Genomic DNA, 16,593 nt, shown 5'->3' with positions numbered 1-16,593 from the left:
TTTTTTAATCACAGTTGATGGTTTTTTAATACATATCTTACTGATTCAAGAAGACTCTGTCACCATGGCTTATCTGTGGGTCCCTGTTAAGCTGTTGTAGCCCTGAGCAATAGTTCCTGATCTGGATGAGTCTATGCTCTGGGCAGATGGCCAGTGGGATTTTAAGCAAACAATCCATTTGCACATCTCCTAGCTTCCTCGAAGAGCCTCTGCTTCTCTTTAGGAATACAACCAAAAATAGGACCTTTCAGCTCTTAGCTGAGCTGCCGTCATCCATCTCATATTGGCTGGTGCTGTAGTCAAAACAGTCAAATACTAACATTTCTGTGTTTGTTTGTTTTTGTTTTTTAAGGCAGGGTTTCTCTGTGTAGCCTTGGCTGTCCTGGAACTTGCTCTGTAGACAGACAGGCCTTGAACTTAGAGATTCACCTGCCTCTGCCTCCCGAGTGCTGGGACTAGAGGCATGTGCCACTATATCCTGTCACTTATTCTTCTTAGATTATCAGGATCAAATTTATTTCAATGCTAGTTGTGCATCCACAGGAACTGAAAAGAATCCCAAGAGAAGAGACAGGAGAGGGAAAGCCCCTGAGTGGCAGGAAGCATTTCTGTGGCCTCTGTCCAGAGCTCTCAAAAACACCTGGTAAGGTGTTCCTCCCACTCAGCTGTCCCTGGAGAGCCAAGCACAAGATTGCCCTAGGTTTAGACACACTGGTTTAAACACCCAACACTTCTAGGCTTTCTCATTCCAAGCCAGGGTTTAAAACTATTGTCCTCGTCTCTCCAGGGACCATACACCACTATAACTTCCCCAGGTCTAGGATGCAAGTGCTGTAAGTATGTCTGAGGCTACTTCTTCCTCCTCCTTGGGAGAAGAGTGTATGTCCACGACTTTTATCATAACCATTTATCACAGGGTTAAATGTTTTCCCCTTGGGGACAGAAAACTAAGTACCCAAATTCAAGACTTGAGTATTGGGCTGTCAGGGACCTCCAGCCATCAACCAGGTACGACTGCCTCACGTACTCATAAGAAAAGACCCTCATAGAAAGTACGTGACTCGGGACCACCATGCTACCTGCCAAATTCCAGAAACAGACCTGCGGCTTATCTAGGGTGTGGCTTAATAGAAGGTGGAATGTGAAAGATAAAGTTAGCGTCTGCAGTCAGGTTACCAGAGGACACAGGATGCCCTACCCATCCCATTGGCCTTCGCTCCGCCAGGTTCATCGCAGCTGCAACACATCCCCATTCCTTCCCCTCCTCCCTTCCCCTGTATAAATCCCTTTGGGATAAATACAGTTGTCACCTTGATCAGACTCTTGTCGTGGTGTCTGTCCTTGTATCCCCTGCCCCCCATCTTTTTCCTAGGTGTCCACCAGACCCACGTTGAGTGTCCTGCGGGTCGGGACATTGGGTGGTAATGAGTACCTAACCAGTGGTACCGTTCCTTAGCCTTGAGTGCTGATTCGGTTAGACATTGGGTATTCAAGAGTAGGAGAGACTCTTCATTCAGGGACTTCAAATCAGTAAGCAAGAGATGAGAGCGAGACCCAACATGAGGAACGTGTCACTCAGCACAAGTGCCAGCTGAGTGGAACCCTACGAGAAGAGCCCATGCTAAATAGATGAAAAGGAGAGAAAACTTTCCAGGCAGATGGGAAGCAGTTCACTTTCTCAGTGACCCATCAGAGAGAGCAGCTGCGGCTCAGCGAGCGGGGAGCCTCAGAGGACCGTGTGGCTTGAGGAGATGACTAGCAGAGTCAGAGAGGAGAGAGGCAAAGACTGGGTCGAGGAGAAGGGATGAACTTGAGTTTAATCTTGAGGATTGGAAGTTTTTAACTACAGTGTCAGATTTTTTTTTAATCATACAATCTTCTGCCTGCCAGCAAAGGGCACCAGATCTCATTCAAGGTGGTTGTGAGCCACCATGTGGTTGCTGGGAATTGAACTCAGGTCCTCTGGAAGAACAGTCTGTGCTCCTAACCTCTGAGCCACCTCTCCAGCCCCGAGAGTTGTACTCTTATGCAGCAACATTGCTTCATTTAGTGCTCTCTCACCCTGAGATGGATGTGTGGTAGCGTGTGCTGTACAGATTCCCAGATTTGGAGAAGTTAAGTAACTCATCAGAGCTCGTGCTAGAAAGTTAATGTATTCAATATCCAACCCAGGTCATCTAAACAGAGCAGAGCAGTCTCTTATCTTCACACATCAGTATAAGGCATGAAAAGGTATCCAGTAGAAAACATATAAAAAATACAATTTACGATATCAAAGCCAGATGTGGTGGCACACGCCTTTAATGCCAGCAGTCCAGAGGTAGTAGTCGGGCGATCTCTGTGACTTCGGACACCAGCCTGATCTACACAGAGAGTTCCAGGAAATATATCAAATCTTACTTAAAGGTACAAGATTCATTTTCTAAATTTTGAGTCTGTGCATAGTCTGTTCACGCCCATCCAGACATGACGTCTGGATCACAGGACCAAGAAAAGGGTTAATAGCAGAGTGGTTTCTAGGAGGAGGAGCCCCTGTGGGTTTTTTTTGGTTTTTTGGGTTTTTGTTTTTGTTTTTGTTTTGTTGTTGTTGTTGTTGTTGTTGTTGTTGTTGTTTTGGTTTTTACGAGACAGAGTTTCTCTGTATTGTTTTGGAGGCTGTCGGACCAGCCTGGCCTCGAACTCACAGAGATCCGCCTGCCTGGGCCTCCCAAGTGCTGGGATTAAAGGCATGGGCCGCCACCACCCGGCGCCCCTGTGTTCTTAACGTGATGTCCACAGCAGGGGAAAGGGAGAGGTCTTTGGAAGCGGTGACTCTGGGGAGTGAGCCACACAGAGAACAGGCTCCTATGAATTCTTGCCTGGGCTCGTGAGGTATCTCAAAGCGGAACCCAGAGCCTGGTGCTTCCGCCTTCATTTTGTACTTCCCGTTCGGCCCAGAGCACAGACGCTGGGACGGTAACTTGAGGAGCAGATCACATCTGCTGAACAAGACAGCAGCATTTGTTTACCTGGTGGGTCCTGGTGAACCTCCTAGCCAGAGGTTTTCCTCCTGGCTTACAGCGCCGGACATATATGAATCCTCTCCTATGGAGTGGACCTGAAATCCTATTATATAAAGTTATTGGCTATTCTCAGAGACACGACCCTGCACAGCACCATTAAAGGGGAGAAAAAATTCGTACAACTGCCCAGTGCTGCCTGCTGCAGAAAACACAGCCAGCCAGGCACCACCAGGACACTTTCATGGTGAGCAAATATATGGTGGGTTATGGGACAGAGAGAGAGAGAGACAGGCTGTTTATGCCCTGCCGAGAGAGGCATATCTGAAGAAGTTAAGGCGGTGAAGAGCAGGCTGAGGTAGGTGGGAGACCGGAGGTGAGGTCAGGAGAACAGGAGAGCTAGTCCTGCCCCTTGCCTGCTGTAGCACTAAGGAGAGCTGGCCCTGATGGTGTAAGTGTGGGTGAGCCAGCCACGCCCCTTCTCCTTGTTGAGTAGCCTGGGGCAGTGCCGGGAGAGCTCACCTTGGTGGTGGGGATGGGGGAGAGCTGGCAGGGTGACCGACTCTGTACCCACCCAGGCTCAGAACCAGGGTTATGAGTCGGCCCACCCCAACATCCACCGCGTCTGTGATCTGCTGGAGCCTGTGGAAGGGCAGGTCCTACAGATCTGAGCATCTCCATGACACGGGACAACGAGGGGATGGATATCCAAGAGTCCCAGCATCAGTAGAATAGCAGACACCAGAGGTCTCAAACCAGACCAAGGAATCTTTACAATGAACGCTTGCAAGTAAAGACGTATGGTCTAAAGGTACACTGTGTCACACTACAGCTTCAACGGCGAGTTGGTTCTTTTTCTTTCTTTCGTTTCTCTTACATTTTTTTTAAATTTTATTTTGTGGTCGAGGGTCCAAGGGCAGAGGGCAACGAATACAAAGGGATGGGGGGGATGAACCGGATCAAGATACGTGATGTAAAAGCCGCAAGGCATAAATAAGAAGCCGTTGTTTAAAACAGTTATTTGCTGCTCCCATAACAGTCCGTGCCAGTATTTCAGCAGCTGGCACATCTCACCCGGTATGTTGCAGTATGGTACACACGGTCCATAGCCGAGTAGGACTACCGGCAACAATTCTCCGCCAGCAGCCTGCACGCAGGGCATCCCTGCCACTGTGACTATTAGCCAGGAAGGAAGGAGCTTCTATCGCAGGTCCATTTTTTTCTTTCTCCGTGTCCTACAACCAAAGCTTGTGGCATCGTCAAGAGCTTACCATCTAGTTCCGGCATGCAACCAGGGGCAGCGGCAATAGCTTTTGTTGTTTGAGGGTCATTTGGGACATTTCTGGCCCTAGCACCAATTAAAAACTATATGGTGGGGCATGCCTTTAATCCCAGCACTCGGGAGGCAGAGGCAGGCGGATCTCTGTGAGTTCGAGGCTGGGCTGGACCGATAGCCCCCAAAACAATACAAAGAAACCCTGTCTCGTAAAAACCAAAAACAAAACAAAACAACAACAAAAAAACCTATATGGCTTCTTAGCGTCCCCTTTTTTGCCCATATTGGATGCCTTCTTTTAAACTCGGTTGTTTCCACTATTATTTTTAGATGCCTTTCCAAATACGTAAGACACTCAGAAGGTAGCATTAAATCACCCATGTAGTGAAACCTTTTAATAGAAAGTGGATGAAAACCTCTGAAAGCCCGCTGTCGTCTCTTCCAGATCTCAAGCAGATCTCGGAGTCTGGTGACTATAGCACATATTGGTATTATCTACCCCGAAGTGTTATATGAAAGCACTAGAAGTGAGAAGTTTAAAGGCTCCAGAAAATGCCACCCTCCCCACTGGGATCAGTGCTTGCGGTTGTCACATGTCACGTTAGCACACCCTAACGGGTGGCAGGTACCGTTACTGTATGTTAATGAGAATAAAGTGCTGGGTGTAGTGGTGCCTTCCTGATCAGCCTGAGCTTCCTAGCCAGACCCGTCACAGAAACAAATAAAGGGCATCCCACAAAACCAGCTCATCTTGCCCTGTGACCAACAGCGTCCCTCCCTCTTTGGCGTCCACTCGAGTAGGTGGAAAGCGTGTCTACAAGCTGATGTCTGCACAGGCCCTGCACGTAAACCTTTTGCAGCAGTGTGTATAAGTGATCAAAGCGCCCACGCCAGCACCTTAAGGGGCAGGAATTGCTTTGCCCACGATTTCAGAGACTCTGTTCACAGTCTTTGTCTTTGTTGGTTCTTGGCCCACAGTCAGTAAAGGGCGGTGGTAGGAGCAGGTAGTTGAGGCAGCTAAGGCTTCGCGATCGGCAGGAAGCAGACCACACCAGAAGGGACCCGGAAAAGCTACCGCCCCCAAGGACACACCCTCAGCAGGATTGCCCGCCTCCCTCTTTTCAACACCGGATCATGAATCCATCAAGGGGTTAATCCATGCAGTAGGTCAGAGCCTCAGTACCCAAGAGTCTCTCGAAATGCCCTCACAGACAGCCTAGACGTATCTTTTCCTCATCGCTTAGGTATTCCTGGGTCTTACTAAGTTGACAATCAAGATTAGCCATCACAAGCTACTTTATTTATAGCTGCCAACGTTTGCAAAGACATCGAGACAGTCTGAGGAGATCAACGATGGGACATCAGCATGAAAAGAAACGAGCCGCCGCGTGATGGAAAGCACAGGGATGTCTCAAATGCCCATCCCTGAGCGAAAAAAGCTGATCTGAAAACGCAAGCTGCTGCATGATTGCAACGCTGTGACACTCTGGGAAGAGCCAAAATTAGAGTGATCTGAAATACATCAGTGGCTGCCGGCTAGTTTGTGGGGAAGCAAAGGGGAGGATTTCTAGAGCCGTGAGATGATTCCAAACAACGCAAAAATTAACAGCATCGCACGGTCACCAAAGTCACTTGGGACATCGAGAGCGAGCCCTGCCATAGACGGCAAAGGCTGCTGAGGCTCCTCCATTGTAATAAACGCCCCACTCTGGCGGAGCGTGTTGATAATGGAGAAGGCTGCATCTGCACTCTCTTCTGAGTTTACCTCTGGACCTAAAACTGCTGTTTAAAAAATAAAAGCCCAGGAACCTGCATACGACCAAACTAGACTCCCTTAATATAGGTGACAATAGTGTGACTGGGACAATATATGAGGCCACTGGCAGTGGGTCCAAGATCTAACTCTAATGCACAGACTGACTTAGTGGAGCGCATTCCATATGGAGAGACACCTTGCCCAGCCTAGACACAGGGGTGTGGGGTGGAGAGGGGCCTTGGTCCTGCCTCAATGAGATGATGGGACAGACTTAAGTAGACTTTCTAGGGGAGGTCTTACCCTCTCTAAGGAGCAGATGGAGGTGGGGGAGTAGGGGGAGCTGGAGGGGGAACTGGGGTTGGAATGTAAAAACTAAATTAATGAAAAAGCTAAAAGAGCAATAATAAATAAATAGATAATAAAAGCCCAGGCTGGAGAGACGGCTCAGGGACTAAGAAATAAAAACGAATAATTTTTTAAAGGTCACTTTAAAAAGGGAGGAAAAAGCTTCTTTTGGTGCTGTTGGTGGTTTTTTTCCCATTTCATTTTTATTACTCTTTGCAAATTTACAATTTCATATGTGCATATGATACACTGAGGCCAAGTTCATCCCCATTCCTTCTGCCATGCCCCCCCCCACTCCCCAGTCCCCTCCCTACCTCCTGCTCTTACATTCTTTCCACCGATTTTTCCGTGGTGTCTGGAGCCAGGTGACGGAGCGCCCCCTGCCGGCCAATGCAGCCAGTCCCGGGAGGGAAAGGGACCTGGCTCTCCTGATGGGCCAGGCTGGATGCCGGAAGATTTGTATGGGGATGCGGGTGTCTTTGTGTCTGCAGAGGCAGGTGAATTTGTAAGCAAGTTTCTGTCCAGGCTGAAGAGATGGCTCAGCGTGGCTGCTCTTCCACGGGTCCCAGGTTTAATTCCCCCCGCATCTACACGACAGCCAGCGGTAACTCCAGTTCCAGGTGGATCTATCGCCCTCCTCTGTCCTTTATGGGCACTACACACGTGGCACACCGCCGTTAATGCAGGCGAACCACCCTGTACACACACACACACACACACACACACACACATACACCCAATGCACACACACACACACACACACACACACACACACACACACACAGTCGCAAGCCTTCCCTGCTGCCTTCATCTGGGAGATTTCACTGGGCGAGTGGATTCCTTGGTTCCCTTCGCTGTCACCCTTCACCGCTCCCTTCCTCTGGGGCTTGAGTGGAGCAGCTGTCAGAAAACTCAATGTGGGACAGCTACCACTAAACAACACCTTCATACACTTCATATGGAGTCACCAGCGGACGGGGACAAAGGCACAGCACCACTTCACCCCCCCACACACACACAGCAGCCTGAAGAGATCTCTTCCCCTTAGGAGTCCACTCAGAGCCGGCTAAGGTCTGGGGCTTCAGCGCTGGTAAGGGTTCCAGGAAGAGGCCTTGTGAAGCAAAGTTGTCTGGAAGGTGCTTCCAGAGCGATCAGCACGCCCAGGCAGAGTGCTTCTCACGGAGTCACGAAGAGGCGTCTTTACAGAGGGAACATGGAGAATGTGGGCGGCTCTCCGTGTGCGTGTCTGAAAGTTGCTAGGAAACTCTAACCTTTTCTCCCGTTGCTCAAAAAGTGTGGCTTGCAGGGTGAACGTCAAAGAATGAGATGGGCTTATTGTGGGTGCTAGTTAGGGTTAGGAGAAAGAGGGGAGTGATGTTGTAGGAGTCTAGCAGAGTCGCGGTACCTAGGGTAAACATTAGGATGGACGGCTGTTTCCACTGTATCTAGAGTAAACATTAGTTATTTCCTAAAGTGAAACATTAGAGGAATAGTTGTTTCCTAAAGTGAAACATTAGAGCAAATGGTTGTTTCCTAAAGTGTTTTGGCCTTGAAGAAATCATGGTGGGAATCAGTGGTTTATGAAGTTTTTTTGTTTGTTTTTTTGTTTTGTTTTATTTTTTTCTGAAGCAGCTTTACAGCCTTTGCACGACTTTGGACACAAGAGCTTCTGGAACACCTGGAGCTATTGGATGACTGTGCCCTGCAAACAGTACACAGAATGGACTAAAGTGGCAGAGGTGTGACGTTTTCCTTTAGACAACCATGTGAATTAGAATAGGGACCTTGGCATGAGGAAATACTTTACCCCAAAAAACAGCTTTGTGTAACCATCAGTAAATACACCTTTGAACGGCTCTCCGAGGTCCGGCCCATCAGAGGCTGGCCCTTCCTGCCGCCACACAGGCCTCAAATTCGTCTTGGAGTGACCTCTTTCTTCGACCGACTCACGTAACTCAGGACGCCCTGACAGAGTGATAAAAACTTGGAGCTATACATGTTTTCAGTCCTAAGTGAGTAGTTTATTTACTGTCCCTGGACAAGTTGTCCTTTGAGAAACATACCGTCTCCGTGTTCAGTTTTGGACCCCACAGTGGTGCCTGACGTTGTCTGACTTGGTCAGCAGAACAGGCAGACATGATGTGCTACCTCTAGAGCCTGCGAGTTTAAGGTGCTGCCACTCTCAGACAGCAGATCTGGCGGCCTAGAGACACCAGGGCACACGGCTGTGTGCTAGCTTGCGTGCTGTGCTCTCCCTTCCCTCTCTCCCTCCCCTACGTCCCACCCTCACCCCCCCCCACCCCTATCCCATACAGAAAGTTAAAAAAAGCCCCAATATACAGTGACCTTGTAGTACAATCCCCTGCGATCTCAAAGAAAAAATGTGTGGTCTATTGCAGTACCTGGCTCCTTGGTGAGTGGCCTGCATCAAGTTAGGTGTGAAGCTTCCAGTTTAATTAGGAAGGCCTCCCAAAATTTCAAAGTCAGATTCCCACTTTGCTGTGAGGTCCCTCCGAGGCTTTGTCCCTGTCAGTCTGCGGCAGCGTTCTCTCTCTCTCTCTCTCTCTCTCTCTCTCTATCTCTCTCTCTCTCTCTCTATCTATCTATCTATCTCTATCTCTCTCCCTTGCTCTCTCTCTGCTGTCTCTCAATGAAACTGGCGGACTTGGAGGTCTTAGTTGGTCTAAATAATAAAACGGTGGAGTCAGATATAGAGGAAGCCGCTGAGAGGTCAGGAGCAAGCCAAAGCCACCTCTAACTCATTAGCTTCCCAGGGGAAAGAGAGCCAGTTCCTGTTTCCTCCTGCTTATATCCTCTCTCCGCCCAGCCATCCCTTCCTCTCCCCGCCCAGCCATCTCACTTCCTGTCTGCCTGTGCAGACCTCCAGACCTCGACAGTTAGCTAGGACAAGCTCCATTCTGTGATCTTTAGTCAAGCTTTATTTATACGAGAAACTATAACCACAGGACAGGGTCTCGGGAAACTCAGATGGACCTCAAGCTTGCTGTAGAGCTGAGACTACCCTTGGACTCCTGTTCCTCCTGCGTGGACTCCTGTTCCTCCTCCCTCCACCCCCCCACCCTCCCACCCACCCCACCCTCCCACCCACATCCCACCCTCCCGCCCACCTCCCTCCACCAAGTGTTGGATTGCAGGTTACACTACAGCACCCAGCAGGAAGGCCATGGTCTCTTGTGTCTATTGCCATGTCCTCTGGCTCCTATGTCCTCCCTCACAGCCTCACGGTCAGGAGGCCCTCTCCTAATGAAGCTCATTTCAAGTCGGCTTCCTTCTTGAGCCTGCCAGTCTCTATCTGCAATAACAAAGCCTCCTTTCTCCTGATTTCTCTCCCACCACCCCGTCATTTTCCCGCTTTCCATACATCTTCAATAATGCTGGCGTTTCAAACTGGAGGGCAGTAACGACGCGTTTGTTCAGTGCTGCTGAGGAAATTATTGGCCCACATGGGGATGACAAGAGTTGAAACAGGAGGAGAAGCCACAAAGTTTCATTACTCATGGATATACCTGTGCTGAAAGACAAAGTTATAGACATAGCTTTGTCCTCTCGATTGGCTTCTATTGTTGTTGTTGTTGTTGTTGTTATTCTAGAACCAGATTCCTTGGGGAAACAATAAACTACAGAGCTCCATTCTGCCACGAGGTCTGAATGAGGCACAGGAAGCAGGACCAGGACACAGAAGGCTGACCGTACTCCTTGTTCCTGACCAGGACACAGAAGGCTGACCGTACTCCTTGTTTGCCTGTTTGAACACAGCTTAAACAGCCGGATGCCTGTCTCTGGTGTTTGGCTTTGGGACTGGCTAAATTTTGCTTTTTTGTTCACTGACCTTCCAGTTGCTAATCCTCTTTCTGGTGACTCATGATTCAGCTCCCCAAGCAGGGACTTGTATACGGTGCCCCTTCAAGGCCAAACTTAGTTTGATTTTTAACAATTATGAATTTTGAAAAATCTAAGAGGATATGTCTGTGGATTATTTAGATTAATGATTTTTGGGCTATGAAAACAGTATAAAACATCTATTTATATGTTTATCTATTTATTTGAAGTGATGGAGATTGAGCCCAGGGCCTCGTACACTATACATTTCTTGGGATACTCTCCCGCTACAAGGGAGCTGCTCATTTGTTATCTCTTTTTTTTAAAGATTTATTTATTGATTATGTATGCAGGGTTATGCCGGCAAACATGCCTGCATGCCAGGAGAGGGCGCCAGATCTCATTACAGATGGCTGTGAGCCACCATGTGGTTGCTGGGAATTGAACTCAGGACCTCTGGAAGAGCAGACAGTGCTCTTAACCTCTGAGCCACCTCTCCAGCCCCACTTGTTATCTCTTAAGTTCTCACCTATAGTAACATTCCTGTCTGCAACTCCCTTCTATTAACTTCATTCTTCAAGTTCATGAGACAAGAGCCCTGGAAGCCACTGATTCAGGGTGGGCTGGTGGCCACTGATTGTCTAGCCACTGATTCAGGGTGGGCTGGTGGCCACTGAGTGTCTAGCCACTGATTCAGGGTGGGCTGGTGGCCACTGATTGTCTAGCCACTGATTCGGGGTGGGCTGGTGGCCACTGATTGTCTAGCCACTGATTCAGGGTGGGCTGGTGGCCACTGATTCGGGGTGGGCTGGTGGCCACTGATTGTCTAGCATCCTAGCTTCCTAAATCCTTGCTTGCTCACCAGAGGCAATATAATGCTGTTATATTCAAAGCTCCTGCATTTCGCCATTCAACATAAAACAGTTCTAGGGAGGGGGGTGATGGGGAAGTCCTGTGTGTGTGTCAATAAAGCACTGCTGGCCAATAGGGAAGCAAGATAGGTGGGACTAGGAGTCCAGGAGGGCTCTGGGTAGGAGAAACACAGGGAGTCATCAGGCAGCCCGCCAGAGAAGTATGATGTCCATCCAGTAAGAGAAATACTTAGATGGTTAAATACTTAAGGCAGAGCTAGCCAGTAAGAAACACACAAGGCCAACAGCTTCATAATTAATACAGCGTCTTGTGTGTTATTTGGGGACTACAACGTGGCAGAGCCCAGGAGACTGGTGGGGAAAAACCAAAGCGGCTGGAAAGGGCTTCTCTCTATGGGGTCTGGGGGGGAGGGGGGACGACAAGGCAATTATTGTTAATCCCAGATTTCAAGAGAAACCAGTTCCACACTGTAAGCCAAATTTGAAGCACGCTTTAAATAAATACTGACCAGGATGGACTCTGATCAGGTCCATTTTGGGATCCCAGCCAGTAGTCATAAGTTACCTTTTTAAAGGCAAAACACACCGATGGTGGTGGCGTACACCTTTAATCCCAGCACTCAGGAGGCAGAGGCAAGCAGATCACTGAATTGGATGCAAGCCTGGTCTACAGACCTAGCTCCAGGACAGTCAGGGCTACATGGAGAAACCTGGTCTCAAAAAAAAAAAAAACCATAACTCATTGCATTTCCCATTGGGTCCAATCAGGGGCAAGCATACATCTTGAAGTATTTCCTGCCTGCATGCCTCCTGCCTACATGTGATCAAGAACATCTGGGGTAGTTTCAAACGAACTTGTTTAGGGGCATGAAACAGGTGGCTTGTTATTTCCCAAGAACTACAACTCCCAGCATTCCAGGAAGTTACCTCGTCTTTGGGCAGGTGGGGCCCACAGGTTAACTTTTGCTTTTACAACTGTGTGTGAATTAAAGTCCCCACAAAGAAACTTCACCTATGAAATCTGACTGGTAGAATAGAACTTCAGATGTGAAAGGCAGGGTGTTGTAGGTCCAAACATTCAGGCCAGCCTTAGCCCCCTTTACAGGCATCTGTTTCCCACCTCAGGATGACCTAACATTTTTGTAGCTGTTAGGTAAATCCTTTGGGATATATGAACAGACACTTAGCCTACACCAACCCAGTGCTAAGAATGTCTTCAGATAGTATTTGCCTACAGCAGAGGTTTCTCCATTTTGCTGTTTCTTCCTTCCTGATGTGTTACCAGCAATAGGAACACAGGCCCACACCAGCAGCTCCCTGGGGACTTCTAAGAACCCTCCACCCAGGCAAAACCAGGATTCATGGCTTGAAAAAAGAAACGAATTTCAAAGCTAGCCACAATGTATTTTGTAAACAGGTGCTTCTTGTCCTGACCCAGTCCCAAACAACCCACTCAAGAGGCTGAATATGAGTTATGAGTGCTTGGCCGATGTTGATAGCTCAGGCTTGTTACTAGCTGACTCTTACATGTAAATTAATCCATATGTCCTATTGATGCTCTGCCACTTAGCTCATGGCTTGTTAGCTCGCTTTCTACACATCCTGCTTCCCCAGCAGCTGTCTGTCTGTCTGGCGTCTCCCTCCACTCCACCCTCCTTCTTCCCGTCGTTCTCAGTCTGCCTCTCCCACCTAACCCTGTCCTGCTCAACTACTGGCCTGTCAGCTTCTTTATTAAACCCATCAAAGTAATGTATATTCACAATGTACAGAAGGGTTATTCTATAGCAGTATTTACTGCAAATAGAGAGAAATGTCTCAAACCAGGCTGTGGTTGTGCAAGCCTTTAATTTCAGCACTCAGGAGGCAGAGGCAGAGGGATCTCCGAGTTGGAGGCCAGCCTGGTCTACAGAGTGAGTTTCAGGGTAGCCAGGGCTACACAGAGAAACTCTGTCTGGAAGAAGAAGAAGGAGGAGGAGGAGGAGGAGGAGGAGGAGGAGGAGGAGGAGGAGGAGGAGGAGGAAGAGGAGGAGGAGGTGGAGGAGGAGGAGGAGGAAGAGGAAGAGGAGGAGGAGGAGGAAGAAGAAGAGGAATAGGAAGAGGAACAACTTCTGTGGGACCAGGACATGAAATTGTGGTGCTTTGAGATTGTGGTGCTTTCAATGTTTATCCCTAAAGGTTACTACCAGATTTGACCATTCTTTTTAATGCTGTTCAAATACTGTATTTTACTAAAAGTTAAAGACTTGCTCTTGTTGTGGGATAGCCACCAGAGAAGACTTCTCAGGCATGAGTTTAAGACAAAGAAAGTCTTCATTAGCTGGCTGGTCACTATACTGAGTGCCCCGGATCCCACTGTAACCCTGAATCTTTCTCAGGGTGAGTTTTAAGCACAAAAAAAAAATGTCCTGAGTTGACATACCCCAGTTAACAAAGCCAAGGTTAGTACATTCAGAGACTGTCCCAGAACTATGAACTTTGATGGATTAGGCCTTCCTTTTCATTTTCGGCAGGCGGTGCTGTCTACATGCTGAGTTTCACGGCCTGGATGGTGGTGCTTCCACTGTGGCGTCAGTCGAGCTGAGGTCCGTGGACCCACTATGGTCTGGAGCCCTGAGTTGTGAGGTGGGATCCTGAGGCCCAGGAGAGGAGAGTGTTAGACACACACGTTTCTGCATCAATATAGTGGCACAGATGTGGGCATCCGAAGGACCTAGGAAACAGCAATGGTAGACAAAGACGCAAAACTCTACAGTCTCTTCAAGAGTGAGCAATTTTTATTTTTCCCCATTACGATTTATGTGTGATTTACCTAGCTACTAGAGATTGCACTACAGGCAGAGCTTGAGCAAAGAGTCTCTTCGCCCCCCCTTATCTGAGTTCTTCCTTCTGCACTTCCTGCCCTTGTGGCCTTGTTTTGCCCTGGAGGACATGCCTCCTAGGATCTGTCTTAGACAATCACCCTCAGTCAGGGGGGGGGGGGGGGGGGTCGGGACTACATGTGTGTCAGTGCTTGAGAAAGGAACTACAGACCACCTGGACCCCAAGAAGTCTGCCTCTGTTGAATAGAACGGTCAGTGCTTAGACACATGGATTATATTACTTATTTATTTATTTTTACAGATTGACCTACAGACTCAATGTCATCCCGATTAAAATCCCAACCAAAGGGGCTGACAGCCAGGCCGGGGCCAGAGTACCACCCCATCCATTCTATCTGTCACCAATACATGCGGTGTGACAGGCAACCCTTGTACCACGAGAACATCTACAGCGGCACCAGTCATGGCTCCCAGAATGGGGACTTGTTGTACCTGCCCACCATAGCCAGCAGGGGTGGTTCCAGACACCTACAGCAAGTATGCCGTGACAGATGGCAGGGTGCCACAGGGTCCAGCCGGAAGTTACATGCATGGAGTCTGTTGTAGTTCAGCGGTGAAGGCTGCAAGAACAAACCAGGATACATAACAAATCCACATGGAAGTTTATTGATAGGGGGTTGGAAGAGGGGGGTCACGGGGGTTTGTCCCGACCTGCAGGACACAGACAGTAGGGGTTACCCTAGGGGGAAGACAAGTGAGGAACAAGAGACACAGAGACTGAGAGCTAGACAAACTGGCTGATCAAGCTCTGTTTACTGAAAAATTTGTACCAGCTTATATAGAGGAACGAGGCAGTGGGAATGCAGGGTGTTGTTAAAGGCAGGATGTGTTGCTAAGCGAGGGGTTATCTTTGGTGCTTAGCTTGACCGCAGGGGGTTACTTGATTTCTGAGAAACAGAGACTTAACTTACTGAGGCCGGCACTTTGTGCTTGATCTGAAGACTCATGGTTGACCTCACAAAGGGAGGGAGCAGAGAGAGCTTGAGGAACAGATAGAACTCCCTGTTTAAAGGGGCCTTTGGACATGCATACGGAGTCTTACAAGGGCACAAGGTGCTTGTGCATAGATTACATATGCCTGGCCATAGGGTCCTGGGTTGACTCAGTATTTGCCTGAATACTGACCACACATGTGTGGCCATAGAACCCTTGGGGCTGGCTGGGTGATGCCAGAAATGATAACAGAGTCACTTACCAGAATCCTTAGTGCACAAGGAAGATGCGAGGCCCTTCACAGACACCAGCAACCCAGACCCTGTCTGCCTGTGTGGTCCCTCTGGGTTCTGTGTAATCCCAGAATCCTGAGCAAAAGGTTGAAGATCTGCTTTTGTTCCGCAGCCTTCTGAGGAGATTTGTAGGAGGCCCCATAACATGAAGAAGGAAGTCTTAGAGACCATGCACCAAATGTACTTTGAACTTCTGGAAACAAATCATAGTTAAATTAACTTGCATCACTGTGCAAATCAGATTTCCCCAGTTTGATAGACGCTTGAGTCAAATGGTTTGACAGAAGCAAAGATTATTAGTTTGATTCCTATTTTCAAAGATATCAATCCACAGAGAGGTGTCTCCGTTGTTTGGGGTCTGTGGTAAAGGAGAGCATGGTAGGAAGAATGTACTAAAACAAAACTGCCCACGGCAGAAGACAGGAGGGCAGAAAGGGCACCTGGGGTCCCTATGTGCCCCTCATGGACACGCCCACAGTGTCCTAACTTCTTTCTGCTGAGTCCTACCCCCAAAGGTTACCATCCACAACAGCACCACAGGCTGTGGGCAAGCATTTACTCCATGAGTCTTTCAGAGATACTTACCATCTGGTTCACAAGCTGAGAGTGGACTGCAAGTCTCTAACCCCAGCACTCGGGAGGCTGAGGCAGAAGGATGGCAACTGGAATCCAATCTGGGCTTCCAAGGAAGTTCAAACCAAACCAAGGAGACTGAGTGAGGCCCTGTGCCAACACATCCTAAGTCATCCCACAAGACCGATTCCTTAAAAACAGTTTGCTACGATAATGTTTTAAATGCCGTGCCCTGTCATTTCCATGGACAGTCCCTGCACTTGGCAGAACTGTGTCCAGTCAGCAGGTTAAGAGCGGTCATTGCAGCTGTATCCCAGGTTGAAGAAATTCCAAGAGTTAGACATCTTCTCTCACCAGTGGAATCTGCACAAAGAGATATCCATCAAGTGCGACAGCAAAATACTGTGATTTTTATGACAAGTGTGGGATTATTTCTTGAGTTAATACCTTACCTCTGTTGTTAAAATGTCTGGGTTTACCCAGTAACAAGACTCGAACTGTGAGTCAACGGTCCCACGTGGAGTTTTATGGGTAGACAGGGAAGGAAGGGGGGGATGAGAGATAACCAACCCGTGCAGAGCTGAGAGAGAGAGGGAGGAGTGAGTGACGTGGTGATGACATAGCCACATCACTATGCCAGTGATTAGGGGGCGGGACTAGTATAATGCCTAATGCCAGGAGTTCCTATGATTCCCAACTCTTATGATGATTAAAAAGGTGGGTTGTTGGGCGTGGCAAGTCAGGGAATAAGGGCATGGGGGTTTTCAAGACTGCTTCCTGCTGACCTGGGGCGTCGACTATCATTGGGGGACTTGAGAAAGTGGGTG

At 48.6% G+C, this 16,593-nt stretch overlaps 1 long non-coding RNA gene across 2 annotated transcripts; it reads right to left on the bottom strand.

The window, feature by feature from the left end:
* Positions 1-13,128: 13,128 nt before the first annotated feature.
* On the bottom strand, positions 13,129-15,885 carry LOC121136381. Of its 2 annotated transcripts, XR_005873468.1 has the most exons (4): positions 15,779-15,885; positions 15,163-15,386; positions 14,440-14,527; positions 13,129-13,798 (listed from the first exon to the last, which is right to left on the bottom strand). It is a non-coding gene; the product is annotated as an uncharacterized LOC121136381 (long non-coding RNA). The 2 variants fall into 2 exon arrangements; XR_005873467.1 differs by lacking the exon at positions 13,129-13,798 and having other exon boundaries at positions 14,222-14,527.
* Positions 15,886-16,593: the final 708 nt, after the last annotated feature.

The sequence above is a fragment of the Mesocricetus auratus genome, unplaced genomic scaffold (assembly GCF_017639785.1).
Source record: "Mesocricetus auratus isolate SY011 unplaced genomic scaffold, BCM_Maur_2.0 Super-Scaffold_100066, whole genome shotgun sequence".
Classification (NCBI taxonomy): Eukaryota; Metazoa; Chordata; class Mammalia; order Rodentia; family Cricetidae; genus Mesocricetus; species Mesocricetus auratus.
Note: the sequence above shows the minus strand (reverse complement) of the source record. Positions and strands in the feature narration are given on the sequence as shown.